The sequence below is a fragment of the Belonocnema kinseyi genome, chromosome 6 (assembly GCF_010883055.1).
Source record: "Belonocnema kinseyi isolate 2016_QV_RU_SX_M_011 chromosome 6, B_treatae_v1, whole genome shotgun sequence".
Taxonomy (NCBI): domain Eukaryota; kingdom Metazoa; phylum Arthropoda; class Insecta; order Hymenoptera; family Cynipidae; genus Belonocnema; species Belonocnema kinseyi.
The window spans coordinates 120,657,405-120,671,827 of NC_046662.1; the positions used below are offsets into that span (position 1 = coordinate 120,657,405).

The 14,423-nt window shown below is 31.7% G+C and overlaps 1 long non-coding RNA gene across 2 annotated transcripts in view; it reads right to left on the bottom strand.

Annotated features, from left to right (window-relative positions):
- Positions 1–6: 6 nt before the first annotated feature.
- The window catches only part of LOC117174064, an 87,364-nt gene continuing 72,947 nt past the window's right edge, over positions 7–14,423 (bottom strand). For both annotated transcript variants that reach the window (XR_004467248.1, XR_004467249.1), the window contains 3 exons: positions 9,890–10,042; positions 310–471; positions 7–150 (listed from right to left, as the gene is read on the bottom strand). This is a non-coding gene — a long non-coding RNA (uncharacterized LOC117174064). The remainder of the gene's footprint in view (positions 151–309; positions 472–9,889; positions 10,043–14,423) is intronic.

A 14,423-nucleotide genomic window follows, 5' to 3' on the forward strand; every position in this document is an offset into this window, starting at 1 on the left:
AAGAGTCTCTTGATTTCGGCGAAATGTGTCCTAGCTCATCATGAAAGCGAGCGTGATAAGCTCGATCCTGAATATCGTCCTTGTTAGAACCGCACGGTACTTCACTTTCAGATTCAGAGGTTCCATAATTCTTCTCAAGGGAACAATGCTCTGTAACATACAAGTGAAACGACTATTTATTTTTATGTACAGCGTCTTATTTGTCTTAGTCAATACTTATTTCGTTGCAGAATTAGTAGGCAATTCACATTAACTTATAAACTTCTGAAGGATAAAATAAATACCGCAAGATTTTTAATTGAAACTAACCAGGTAAATGTTTTGATCTTTGCGATCTGTGGCCTTTCTTCTCTTGAGATCAAAAGTGCTCAAATAGATCCTTACTATCGTCCTTTTTTAAACTGTGGGAACTTTGCGGCAGTTCGTTTCCTGGATTCACGTTCCCAACATTTTTCTGAAGGACTTGAAGCTCTGTAATAGAAAAGCGAAACATATATTTATCTACAGCTTCTTTAGTGTATTGCACTATGTATCTCGGAGGAGTAGCAGTTAAGCCAGATCAAAATCCGATGATATAACGGTGCTACAGCTATATCTACTTGTGCTCCGAAAGCAGGTAAACGGCTGAACTTGCGCTATGTCTGCTGCATAACCCCTAGTGCAGAATAAGTTTCAGAAGGAAGCCAATTTTTTTAAATTAGCTAGCAGCATAATTTAAAGAATATTTGATGTACCGATTTGCGGCTTACGATTACGTGTTAGTAATTAAATTACCCAGGAAATGAACCTACTAGATCATTAATTTTCATCATTTAAACAATATCTGTTGCATAATGACCACCAATTTTTACGCAAAAATAGCACTTTTAACTGGTTAGGTTGCATTTTTATACATTTTGATTTTTTTATCAGATATAGGTAGATTCTCCTTAAACAATAGTTGAAAAGAGAAACTTTTTCAAACTATTGTTCTAAAACAATTTAACTGACCACTAGACGTTATGACGGTCTGTGCTATAAAAGAGAAGGCACTGAACAACGCCCTGTATTAGACATACAAAATAAGATACATCTATACCTAACATTTTTTCCTATAATTTAAAACGTGTATTAAAGTGTAAAGTTACAACAAATTTCAACTAATTGTAAGAATTAGATTGTTTTGCTAAAATGTCCTGTTCAAGTTCATGATTTTCGTTTTTATTTGAAAATACCCCGTTTCAACTTGAAATTAGAATTCACTCTTTTAAACAATGAAAATTCTCTGTTCAAATTAGAATTATTTTTAATATAAACAGTTCAAGAATCCTTGTAATACTCCGAAATTTTATTTTTAAATCTTGAAACATCTACATGTTGTTCTACATTTTTCCAAATTGATTTTGTTTAAATATACCAAATGAAAACAATTTTCTTTAAATCTTTAACATTTATTTTTGCCCATTTTGCAAATCTTTATAAATCTTTTCAAATATTCTCTTAAAATTAGTTGATTAAAATAATACTGAATCATTTTCCATTTTCTTAGGAAATGTTTTTCATTCTTTCGAAGTCTGTCATCATTTTTAAAAAGCTTCTAATTTTTTTGTTCGCAATCTGCCAAAACCTATATTTTGTTTTAACCCTTAAACGGCCAAAACGCCACTACCGGGACACTGCTTTTCAACGGCCAATGACTAAGACTATTCCACACTAGAAAAAATTGAGACACATATATTTTTATTGCTTAAGATCTCCTCTTTCCGACGGTGCCAATGAAATTCCTCAAAAAATTTATTTATTATCCCAAAATGCAGTTTAAACAAAAAAAAACGTGATTTTTCGTGCCTATTTTTTTTTGTGAACCATTTTCCAAAGCTTTTCGAGTCTGTAATTAACCTGGAATCTCACTAACCGGTGGAATAAATGTCTAAACTTTGAGAATCCATGGTTCAAAGATCGATTTTTCGTTTTAGTATTTTCAAAATGGCGTCTTAATGGGAAAATTTTTGTGAAAATATTCATAAATTTTTTTACAATAAACGATGCGCTTTTCGGAAAAATCATCAAGAATAAAAAGTTCTTGTAATCAACCAAGGAATACGCCTGAATTTTTTCGAAGCGTTTTAAGCAAAATGTTGGATTTTGCATATGAACAATTTTTGCAAAATTCAAAATTTTGCTCAAAACGCTCCGGAAAAATTCAGGCGTATTCCTCGGCTGATTACAAGAACTTTTTATTCTTGACAAATTTTCCGAAAAGCGCATAGTTTTTCAATAAAAAATTTCCAACGACTCCGTAACCTTTATTGCACTCTAACATCAAACCACACCTTCACCGCATTGTCATCCTGGGAATTTTCGAGTACACTCAGCAAAAAAACTAGGTGATTTCGAAACTCACTAAACGAATCACGAACAAGAGCATTATGTAATAATGAACAATGTCGCCAGAGGACTACTAGATTTTGCATTGATTGCAACATGTATTGCTGCTTACATTGTTTCTCAAAATTACATTCTGAAACTAAAAAAAAAGAGACTATCGATATTCGTCGACCTCCACGTTGGTGATAGTTGGGAAACGTAAACTTTGTTTGCGGCAGACGGACGATAGATATTCGTGAATCATTTTACTCTTACACGATGCTTAGAATTATGAAAATTTTTTATTGAAAAACTATGCGCTTTTCGGAAAATTTGTCAAGAATAAAAAGTTCTTATAATCAGCCGAGGAATACGCCTGAATTTTTCTGGAGCGTTTTGAGCAAAATGTTGAATTTTGCAAAAATTGTTCATATGCAAAATCCAAAATTTTGCTTAAAACGCTTCGAAAAAATTCAGGCGTATTCCTTGGCTGATTACAAGAACTTTTTATTCCTGATGATTTTTCCGAAAAGCGCATCGTTTATTGTAAAAAAATTCATGAATATTTTCACAAAAATTTTGCCATTAAGACGCCATTTTGAAAATACTAAAACGAAAAATCGATCTTTGAACCATGGATTCTCAAAGTTTAGACATTTATTCCACCCGTTAGTGAGATTCCAGGTTAATTACAGACTCGAAAAGCTTTGGAAAATGGTTTTGGCCGTTTAAGGGTTTTAGGCCGTGAGATATTCGCATAGAAATTTTGGTACGGATAGTCGGACTTTGCCGGTACACGTAGATACTTCGTTTGAATTGTTTAAAATCATTTCAAAGTTTAAAGTAATTTTGAATTTTGTTAAATCCTCTAAATGTCACTCAAATTTATTCAAATTTTTTCTAAGAATAAGAGATTTTCAATTGCTATTTATAACTGAAAATTCAACAATTCGACTTACAAATTAAATTTAGGTTAAAGAGTTAAATAGTTTTAGTATTTAATATTAAGTTTATAATTACTGATTTTAAATTGGCAGTCAGATATTTCGAAATATTAAGTAACTCTTCTTTTTCTTATTTGAAAAACTTCAAATTGCATGGTTTAAAAATGGAATATTTTAGACTGATATTATATTGAAAATTTAATAAAAGCCTTCAATTATGAATATATTATTTTAAAGTTATGTTAAAACTAAAAATAGTTCATAAAGATCCAATAAGGCGCTTACATTTGTTTGACTAACTAATAAGACTTTCCAATTAAATGTGTTTAATTTTTAAGGTAAAAATCTGGAGATTCTAAAATTGTGTACTGATACCGGATCGTCTTGTACAATCAATTATTATTTACTTTTTCAATCTAAAAGTACTATTCAATTTAAAAAATTAATTATTGATTCATATTCACAGTTCATCAGCTAAATATGCTTTCTATTAACAACCTTTGATTTTAAACGCTTTTAATTTTTAGTTGTTGAAGTCTTTAAAACTGCATTTAGAAATTCTTTATATTCAAATGTACGTTAAGAAATTAAGAATCTAAGATGGAAAATTTGTAAAGTGAACGATTTTCGAATAAAGCATTCTAAACTAAATGGTATCATGATTGAAAAAGATCAACATTCAACAAATTAGTTAAAAAACGATTAAAATCAAAGCTAACAGGATTTTTTTCTTTATTTGTAAAAACTGTCTAACCCCTTAAGATTTTTTATTGAAACTTAGCAGATAAATGTTTTGATCTATGCGATCTGTGGTCTTTCTTATCTTGAGATCGAGAGTGCTTAAATCGATTCTTACTATCGTCCTTTTTTGAACTGTGCGGTAGTTCGATTTCTGGATTCACGTTTCCAAGATTTTTTTGAAGGACTTCAAGCTCTGTAATAGGAAAGCGAAACACATATTTATCTACAGCTTTTTAAGCGTATTGCAGTATATATTTCGGAGGAATAACAGATAAGCATATAAGCGTATGCAAATACAGTTAATTAAAAAAAAACACCTTAAGAGGGAGACCTAAATAAACAGAAAAAATTTTTTTTATTGCATGAACCAATGCTACAATATTTGAAAAATATAATTATAGAAGCACCAGATCAAAATTCGATGATATAACGGTTCTACAGCTATAACTATCAGTGACCCAAAAGCAGGTAAACGACCGAGCTTGCGCTAAGCCTGTTGTATAACCCGTAGCTCACAATACATTTTAAAGAAAATACAATTTTTTAAATTAGAGACCAGTATAAGTAAAGAAATATTTAATTTAGCGACTTGCGGTTAACTTATTGCATAATTACCATGAATTGTTAGGTAAAAATAGCACTTTTTACTGGATAGGTTGCTTTTTTATACATTTTGACTTTTTACCACATTTGGGTAGTTCCCCTTAAACACTTATTAACAAGAGAAACTTTTTAAAATTATTGTTTTATGAAAATTTAACTTACTGCTAGACGCTTTGCCGATTTGTGCTATAAGAAACTAGGCATTAGACAACGCCCTGTATTTGATATACAAAATAGGACAAATATGTATGCAAATTTTTTGCTTTTATTTTGAAATTAAATTAAAAAGTGTGTAAAGTTACAGAATATTTCACGGAACCATTTTTCTTAATTCTTTAAAAATGCCTGGTTTTTAGGGAGTTTATTTTTGGGTATAACTCCTTAAGATTTTGAATTGAAACTTACCACATTAGCGTGTGCACATCCAAATAATAAAATAAACACCTGAAGGGAGGAGACCTTACTAAAAAAAACTCAAATTTTTCTATTCTTAAAAACTTAATCATAAATGTGTCAGATCTAAATTCGATAATATAACAGTGTGGAGATTATACAGAAACGGGGGGGGGGGGGGGGGGGGGGGGGGTGGATCAAATTTCACACAAATCTAATACCTTCTTTATTGGCAATGTAAAAAAATATATTGTACTTTTTATTGTAACTTGTGTCGTTTTTCCATCAATTTAATTTGTTCATTTGCAATGCTGTTTTTTACGATATAAGCCAAAAATACGCATCCTGGTATTAAGTGTTTCTAAGAAAATATATAGATATAATTTAGGCGAAAAATATTGATATTTAAAATTTTCTTGTAGCTTAGGCCAATGTTATTTTTTGTAATTAAAACAAAAATTACGTATCGCAAGAAAAAGTGAAAAAATTACAAATTGGTAGATATTTTTGGGTGCAGAATTTTTGTTGAAACACCTTTTGACATGTTTGCCAAAGTTTAGCGGCTAAATGGAATTTTTTATTTTTATTATTTTTTATGCAATCAAAACCCGAATATTCGTTTTTCCAGAATAATTTAAAAAGTTCTTATGATAATTTTATATGATGTTCAAACTGCAACGTTTTTCTTGAATTTTTCGAAAGTTATTGTGCTGAATAAACTAAAAATCTATAGACACACATAGAAAAATATTCTTAAAAACCTGTTTTTCTGATTCAGGAAGTTTGAAAATGTAGACATTTCGAGGCGTCCTAACGATAGGATGCCAACGCGCGCGATCGACTAGATGATACTTAACCAAAAATAGAAACAATAAAAAGCTAACCAAGAAGTAAGCACTAGAAAGTTTTAGATCGCGGAATTGAACAAGATGAAGCTAGAAGTTGGCCAAAACTAGAAGATGCTCGCTCGCTCCATCAAAACATTAAAGTGCTATCTCGGGCGAGCAAAGCATGAAGGTGCCACTTCTCGCTTATAATCTAAACGCGAGAAGTGGCAACCTTCATGCTTTGTTCGCCCGAGATAGAACTTTCATGAATTGATGAAGCGAGTGAGCACCTTTTAGTTTTGGCCAACTTCTAGCCTCATCTTGCTCAGTTACGCGAGCAAGTCTTTCTAGTGCTAACTTCTCGGTTAGTTTTTTATTGTTTTTATTTTTGGTTAAGTACTGTCAAGTCGTGTCGCGTGCGTTGGCACCCTACCGTTAGGACGCCTCGATTTGATAAAAACGGGAGGGGGAATTTTACGCAAATCTAATAACTTCTCTGGTGATAATGCAAAAAATTGTAGAAATTTTTTATTTGAAGAAATTTTGTGCATTCCTTTTTTTCGAACCTTGTGTCGTTTTACCAAAAGTTTTATTCTGTAATTCTTAATATGGATTTCCATAATTAAAACATAAATAAAACTTGCGTCGTGTCAGGAAATGGTTAATAAAAAATGTGTATATCTTCTTAGACAAAATGTCTTTTATTTACTCATCTATTCATACTTTGTGTCGTCGTTCCAAAAATTTAATTTACTTATTGTTATTTTTACGATCAAAATAAAAACTACGCGTGCCATAAAAATTATAATTAACGAATTGGTAGCTCTTTTCTGGTTCAATCTGTTTTGTCTATTCATTTTTTCGTGCTTCGAGCCGTTTTCCTGAAAATTTAATTTTTAATGTAATTTTTTATGATTAAAACGAAAACTTTCGGTTCGTTTCCCAATGGAGTGAAGATGGAGTAGGATCTTTTTTTCAAGAAATAATTTTAAAACGAAAACTACGCATCCTATCGAAAAATGGTTCATGAGAAATTTGTAAATCTTTTTTTAATGAAAAATGTGTGTGAATTTACTTTTTTTCGTATTCACTTTTTTTAACAAGAGCCGTTGTCAGAAATGCTGATTAAAAAACTCGTTCTTTCTTTCTCGCCCATAATACAGTATATATCTAGATATAATTTAAGCCAAAAATTTTGTTGAATAAAATGTTATTGCAGCTTTTTTTGTGATACATCTTTCGGCTTTTCAATTTTCTCCCTCGTTTTTCTCCAAAAAATATACTTTAATGTACTTTTTATTTTGTACTATTAAAATAAAAAGTATGCAACCTATGAAAAAATTATTTATAACAAATTTTCAGATCTTTTTAGGATGAGCAACTTTTGTCTGTTTATTTTTTTGTTAGCTTGTGTCGTTTGTTCAAAATTTATTTATTCCTAATTTTGTTTTTTATGAATAAAATAAAGACTACGCGTCCTATTAAAAAGTTATTATTAAAAAATGTATTTTTTTTTTTGAGTGCAGAATTTGTTTTCTTTGTTTTTTCGTGTCTTGCACAGTTTGTCCAAAAAATGAAATGTTTTATTTTTTACTATTTTTTGTGCGATCAAAATTTAAATTTGGTATTTTTTAAGAAAATTCATAAAAGTTTTATTAAAATATAGTTGAGCATTCAAAAACCAACTTTTTTCTCCTTTTGACTTGTTTCCATACAGTGCGTTGTTTATCTAGAAATTTTCTTTTAACATTTTCTAAATGCTATAATTCTGGCAATTTTCTTTTTATCGAAAAAAGTCATTCCAGACTCAAAACTAGGGTACCAAAAGCTATTTTCATAGATTCATTTTTTCGAAAGATATCGTGCTCACGGACAGACAATAATACATGCAAGCATACATACCGACTGACACATTCGTAAAAAACCTGTTTTTCGGTTTCAGGAGGTCGCAAAACGTGGACATTTGACAATACCAGCACAGAAAAAAAACTAAGAATAAAATTTGTTGCAGGAAATTGTTTGGAGCGATAAAATTTAGTTTAGCCAAATTCACGTCTTTCAAAAAACATGTGTTTGCCATTGAAAAACAAAAGAAAGTTTAACCGATATTCGTGTAAATTTTATCATATGAAGTTACTTTTTGTTGCAGAGAATCTTTCGTCGGAAATCGATGTAAAGTTTATATTCTATTTTTTCTGTGAAGGGGGTGGGTCAAATTTGACCAAATCTAATAAAATCTCTGATGAACCTACTACATCATTAATCATCATTAATAATGACCATGCAATTTTTACGAAAAAATAGCACTGTTTACTGCATAGGCTGCATTTTCATAGATTTCATAGATTTTTCCAGATATAGATAGAATAACCTTCAATACTCATCACCAATAGAACTTTCACGATAACTTTTGAAAAAATCATTCTATCAGATTGGCCTTTGGTACACTATTTTAGTGTCCGAAACTGAAGGTGACATTCATTAGCCAGCTATTTTAGATAAAAATTGAAAAAAGTTAGGGCATTTTGAAAATTTTCGAGACCATTTTTTTCAATTAACGCAATCTGAAAAATACAATAAAAGATAAATAGTAAAATAGTTTTTGTTTTATTCGTAAAAAAATATTGAGAATAATAAAATGAAGTTTTTGGATAAACGAAACAATGTACGAAAAAAAACTAATAGACAAAAAGTGCTTACCCAAAAAGGATCTTAAAATTGTTTATTAACAAAAAAGATCTACAAGTCTTGTTATCAATTCGTGTTATAGAAATATCTTGAAAATAACAAAATTAAAATTTTTTTAACATCACATTTTATTTAACGCAAAATTTTGGTTTCAGATTCTTAATGAATAATGAATCTTAATTCTGTTGATAGGGGCGTTGAATTGAAATTTACCTGCGGGCGGCCGACAGTCTGAAGCGGCCCCTGTCTACGTATACGCTAGGATATACATTTTTGGTTTAAATTGTGAAAAATAAAATTGAAACTAAACAAATAATTTTGTGAAAAAACGATACATGTTACAATAACATTTTTAATAGCAAATTTTGTTGTGTGGAATGCTCACTTTTTTAAGTACAGAAAACAAGACAAAAATATATTTGTTTTAATATAAAAGCATATTATGAATTGTAATAATATAAATGTTTGAAATGATACATTGATCAGGGCAATTTATCATTAGAAAAATGTCTGGTTAAATTAACCAGAATTCTGGTTAAATAAGCCCTTACTATTTTGTCTGGTTAGATCGACCAGAATTATGTTTAAATTACCCAGAAATGTGGATTAAAACAATCAGAATTCTGATTACTTTAACCAGAAAAAATAGTAATGGCATATTTAAACAGTATAATGGTTGAACATAATGTAGAAAAGTTCACATTTTCACAAAATCAAGTGCAAAGCACGAGTTGCGCGATGAGAATGTATTACCCTCACAGCAATAGGATATATCGGGATATCCCATTTTATCCCATTTATCTCCCAAGTTTTCCCAAGGATAACCCAGGGATAACCCGTCGGATATCCTGCAAGGCGGAAATTTGCATATGCCAGGGATAACCCCAGGATATCCAGGGTAACCCTGGGACGTTTACGGGATATTCAAATGTCCCAAATAGGATTTAAAAAATGCGGGATATCCGACGGGTTATCCCTGGGATATCCTTGAGACAACCTGGGAGATAAATTAGATCAAATGGGATATCCCGGTATATCCTGTTGCTGTGAGGGTTCGTTAAAGCCAAAGTAGCTTTAACAAAAAAGAATTCACAATGACCTAATTATAGTTTTCGATGATTTGACCTTTAGTTTTAAAAGGTCTACGCACAAGTATGGGAGAAATACCAAAAACTGAGAGCGTAGCACGAGGTAAATACATCATTGATGAAATCGGTCCTCAGTACCGTCCATCTTCATGGCCGTATTTAATACTTCTTGCATTGTGAAATAAGTAAATAATTCACATTAGGCTATGTAATTCCAAACGATAAAGTAAAAACCCTGATATTTCAAACAGAAACTTACCAAAGGAATGTTTTCAATTGTGCTTTTTGCGGTCCTTTTTATCCTGAAAGCGTGACTGATTAGATCGATCGTTGGTGTAGCTATTTTGGGATTCACGCCACCGTGTCTCATTTTGATCCACGCCTTCACGGCATTCCTCAAGGGACTTATTATCTGTAATGGCAAAAATATAAAAAGTGAGCAGAAAAATCATAACTTTAAATTTTTGAGCATTAAATAAAATGGACAATAAGAGATAAACATATTTAATGACAAAGTTCTGATGAATTCGTTCAGGGCCGCATTTACGGCGGGGCAACTGGGGCTAAAGCCCCGGGTCCCCACATGATGAGGGCCTCCACAAACCGTGTGTTAATCCAATTTGTAGCATTAATAGATGCTTTCAAGAAGGACTACAATGTCGACAGTGAACCAAAAGAAATCTTCTACAGGATTCTGATAAATAAAAAATAGAGAGCTGCATTTCCTAACATTGAGGTTACATTGTGAATTACTTGGTATTGATGGTGGCTAATTGCAGCGGAGAATGTTCATTTTCCAAAATTAAAATTATTAAAAATAGGCCACGTACGACGATGATACAAAAAAATCTCGTGCATTTGTCATTGCTCAGTATAGAGAGTGATTTACTTCGAAAGATGGACTTTGGATAAATCATTGATGATTTTGCCTTTTAGAAAGCACGTAAAGTGTCTTTCACTTAATGATAAGAAATATGTATTTTTAAAGTGTTAATTTTTTGTTCAAACGTAAAAATGAAATTAATAATAGATATTTATTCATTTATTCATTTATGTGGAACGAAACAAAAAGGAACGTGACGAAAGTTTCGTTACGTTCCTTTTCGTTCTATTTTATTTAAAATACGATTTACACATAATTTTGACATTGTTCCTTCGTAGGCTCATTATATTTTTATAGTTTTTTAGACTAAGCTTAGTTTTCAGCCAAATTCTTTCAAATTTATCGAACTGGCAAATATAAATTTTAAATAAATATTTCAGGGGAGGGGGATAGAGCTTGGACCTTTCTATGGTTTCGGAGCAACCGACGTAGTAAATTTCGTTCGGGCCTCACAGACCCCAGCTTACAGCGCGAGGGTTAATGTTCGAAATTAAATTGAAAAGCTAGTAACGCTCAAATTGCAGACAAACTTATTCGTTAGTCCTTAATTGTAAACACTTCGATATTAAAAAAATATTTGTTGACAATTCTCGTTATGTGCAGACTTACACCACACTGTAAAAAGTTTCATGTTATTTTACTACAAAGATCATAGGACATAAAAGTACCAGTGATTACGGTAGGAAATTTACCAAAATCAGGCAGAAATAACATGATAGTTTAAAATCGCACACAGATAGTAAAAAGCAGTTTTGGAAGAATGGAATTTTACATTCGCCTAGTGAAATTACAGTGACGCTGTAAAACGATGCATGTAAAAAATTGCGCATCCCTACCGAAAGAAATCTCTGAGTTTTCTTTAGCGAAATAGCTTGGCCCATTTGAGTCTATAAACAAAGTCGATTTGAAACAAAATAGTCTCGGAGATAGTTTGAGAGATTTGGGTCCTTTTCAAGATCCTTTTAGTGGTCGTTTTAAGAGTGGTGCGACGGTAAGATAATGTTTCTTTTGTATTCGTCACGTACCGGGCGGGAAGAGTTATTTACAGTAGTTGGTCGTGGCTAATCCGCTCTCCCCTTTTAAATTTCTCTTCAAATTATTAAAACTTTTTTTTAATTGATGAATTTTCTCATTATACTTATTTATAATTATAACTTATATACTGATATACAATTTTCTAGTTGAATTCAAAAATGTTGTCTTTTTTGGCGTATCTCATTCCATTTACGAGAAACGTTCTATTAATTCCAATTTTAAGCATTAAAAAAAAAAGTTAGATATCTGAAGTCATCGAAACCCGTAGATTCCGAATTATTATGTTTTATGCTGTTAACTACGAAATTAAAAAAATCTACTTCTAAATTTTAATCCTAAAGCCTTCAGACCATTTAAACGAGCTTCCTGGACCTTTAGAAATATCTACCTGAGTGCCTGCGGAGAATTTCTCTGAGCTTGTTTGACCTAAAGAATTTTTAGTATATACTCAAAGATTCTTTTCGGTAGGGATGCACAATGACCAGCCCGTGTATTTTGAATCACTTAATCCTTAATGTAGGTTTTAATTAAATCGAATCGTAAGAATAATAATATATACAAATAAAAGGAGTCATGTTTTTATTAGGCTGAAAAAATTAAACTTTTTGTTTGGTTTTCTGTTACAAAACAAATACATTTTTTTTCAAGCATGCTAAACATGCAAACAAATTTATTTAAGTAAAACACATTGCGCTATGCCTTTGTGACACGCTCAACCCAGCACAATCCACGATTTCATTTTAAAATATATCCGAGTGCCACTAAAATTTTGCATAATCTTGCACTGAATTTACTCGCAGCCCTCGCAGGTTATCATGCCATCAAGCGTTCAACAGCGGAATTACAAGGACTAGGGAATTTTACATGGCTGCTGTAAAACGTATTACACTCAGCGTGTGAAATTACACTAATCGTTGAAGACTTACATAAACGTTGTGAAATTACATTCTTATTTTAGTTACATTTTAGTGTAAAATTCCCACCAAAATCACTGGTATTTTTATTTCATATGATTGTTGTGAGAAAATGATTCTACGTTAAAATTGTAATCAGAAACTCATGAAGTAATTGCTATCCTTTTTTTGCAGCGTTGAAAATTAAAAAAAACATCATTAACTTCTGCTGAAGGTGACTTCAAGCGCATTCATAATGGCTCAAGTAGTATATTGCGCGCGAAGTTTAAAATTCACTGAAAATTGAACATTTTGGTAACTTGGGTATCAATTTTGAGTAAATGATGTTATTATCAAATGGATGAAGTTTTAAGATTTTCCGTAAAAAAGTTATACCCAATTGTGATTTTCTACGACGATCATGACTATAGAATTTTTCTGTCCCGGAACGAAATATTCTATGGGACAGCGTACTATAAAAAGAGAAAACTTCGATTTCGCCAGGGTGGGGGGGGGGGGTCTGGACTCGACCACCCACCCCGGATCCGCCACTACCTTACGTACTGATCTCAGGTAGCTGTGAGTAAAATTATTACTATCACGCCCTAGATATGACCCTTTGAATTCTCAAGACCTTTGCAATGTTTATATTGTAAACAAAATTCTAATTTTGTGAACAGATCAAAAATTCCCCAATGCAACACGGAAACTAAGAAAAAACTTAAAAAACTTTGAATCGTGCAATCTTCATTTAAATGCTCTGAGTATCATTTTAATCCCTAGATGAAGAAACTAAAAATATTTTATGCATAAATGTATATAAATTAAGTTATTGGTAACGTTGACCTTTTTTAAATTAACTATTACAAAATATCGAAAAATGTTGGTTTCCGAAAAAAAAATTCACAAAAGTTATAAATCTCGTCCGAACACATATTTTTTGTACTTAAAACATTTTTCCTAAAATCAACACTTTTCGAGAATAATGAAAAAAATAAATTTTTAGATGCGTTTTTTTTTGGAGGCGTTGGAAAGGAGGTCAGCATGACAGTTGGGGGGTGTTGTGTGCCCTTTCCAATTGTCCAATATTAGAGGTCAATCAAGCTAGCACCTCCACAAACGAAATTCCTAAATTTATTTGAATCAGAATTTTGGGCTTTTTTTACGGTTGTTTTGGGCTGTATTGCCGATTTTTGGGCTTCACTACTCTTTATGAAAATTCAAATTTCGAGGGGTGGTGCTAACTTAAATCAAGCCAGCACCTCCGCTATATAAAATTATATTTAAAAAAATCAAGCAGGTCAGAATTTTGGGCTTTTTTAAAGCTCTTGAATGCACGAAACACGAATTTCCAAAAACCACCTCTAGTAGAAATAAAACTACCCCTTGTGTAGAAACTCAAATTCGAAAAAAAAAACAAAGTAAGCCAAAATTTCTCGCTTATTTTGGGCTCTCAAATACACGCACAAAAATTCCAAAAACGATCCCAATGTTAAAAAACCACCCTCCTGCTAAAATTAAAATCTGCAAAACACAAAATGCATCAGATTTTGGGCTTATTTAGTCACTCGAATATAAAATACAAGAATTTTAAGAACTATCTCTATGTACAAAAAAAACTATAAACACGAATTCGAGTTTTCAATTAGCCTAAATATGCTGACAGTTTACAAAGAGGTTGGTCTATTGTGTAAAGGGTTAGAGACAAAAATCGGTGTTGGTATTTTTGATGAGCCCAGAAATCAGTGATCTTATTGAAACTTTAAAATTCTAAGAATGATTAATTTTTGACGAAGTCTTATTTGCGTTGTAAGCAGGGTTGTGTCATTCAACCCGAAACTGCCCCACCGCCGAAACATTGTTCTTAAAAACTGTTATACCACTTTCTGATCGAATCACCACCCAAAAAGCGACAGCAGTACACAGTGGCCCAAAATTTTCAAGTAAAAAAATTTAAGATATCCAGAAGATCGGTTTAAAGT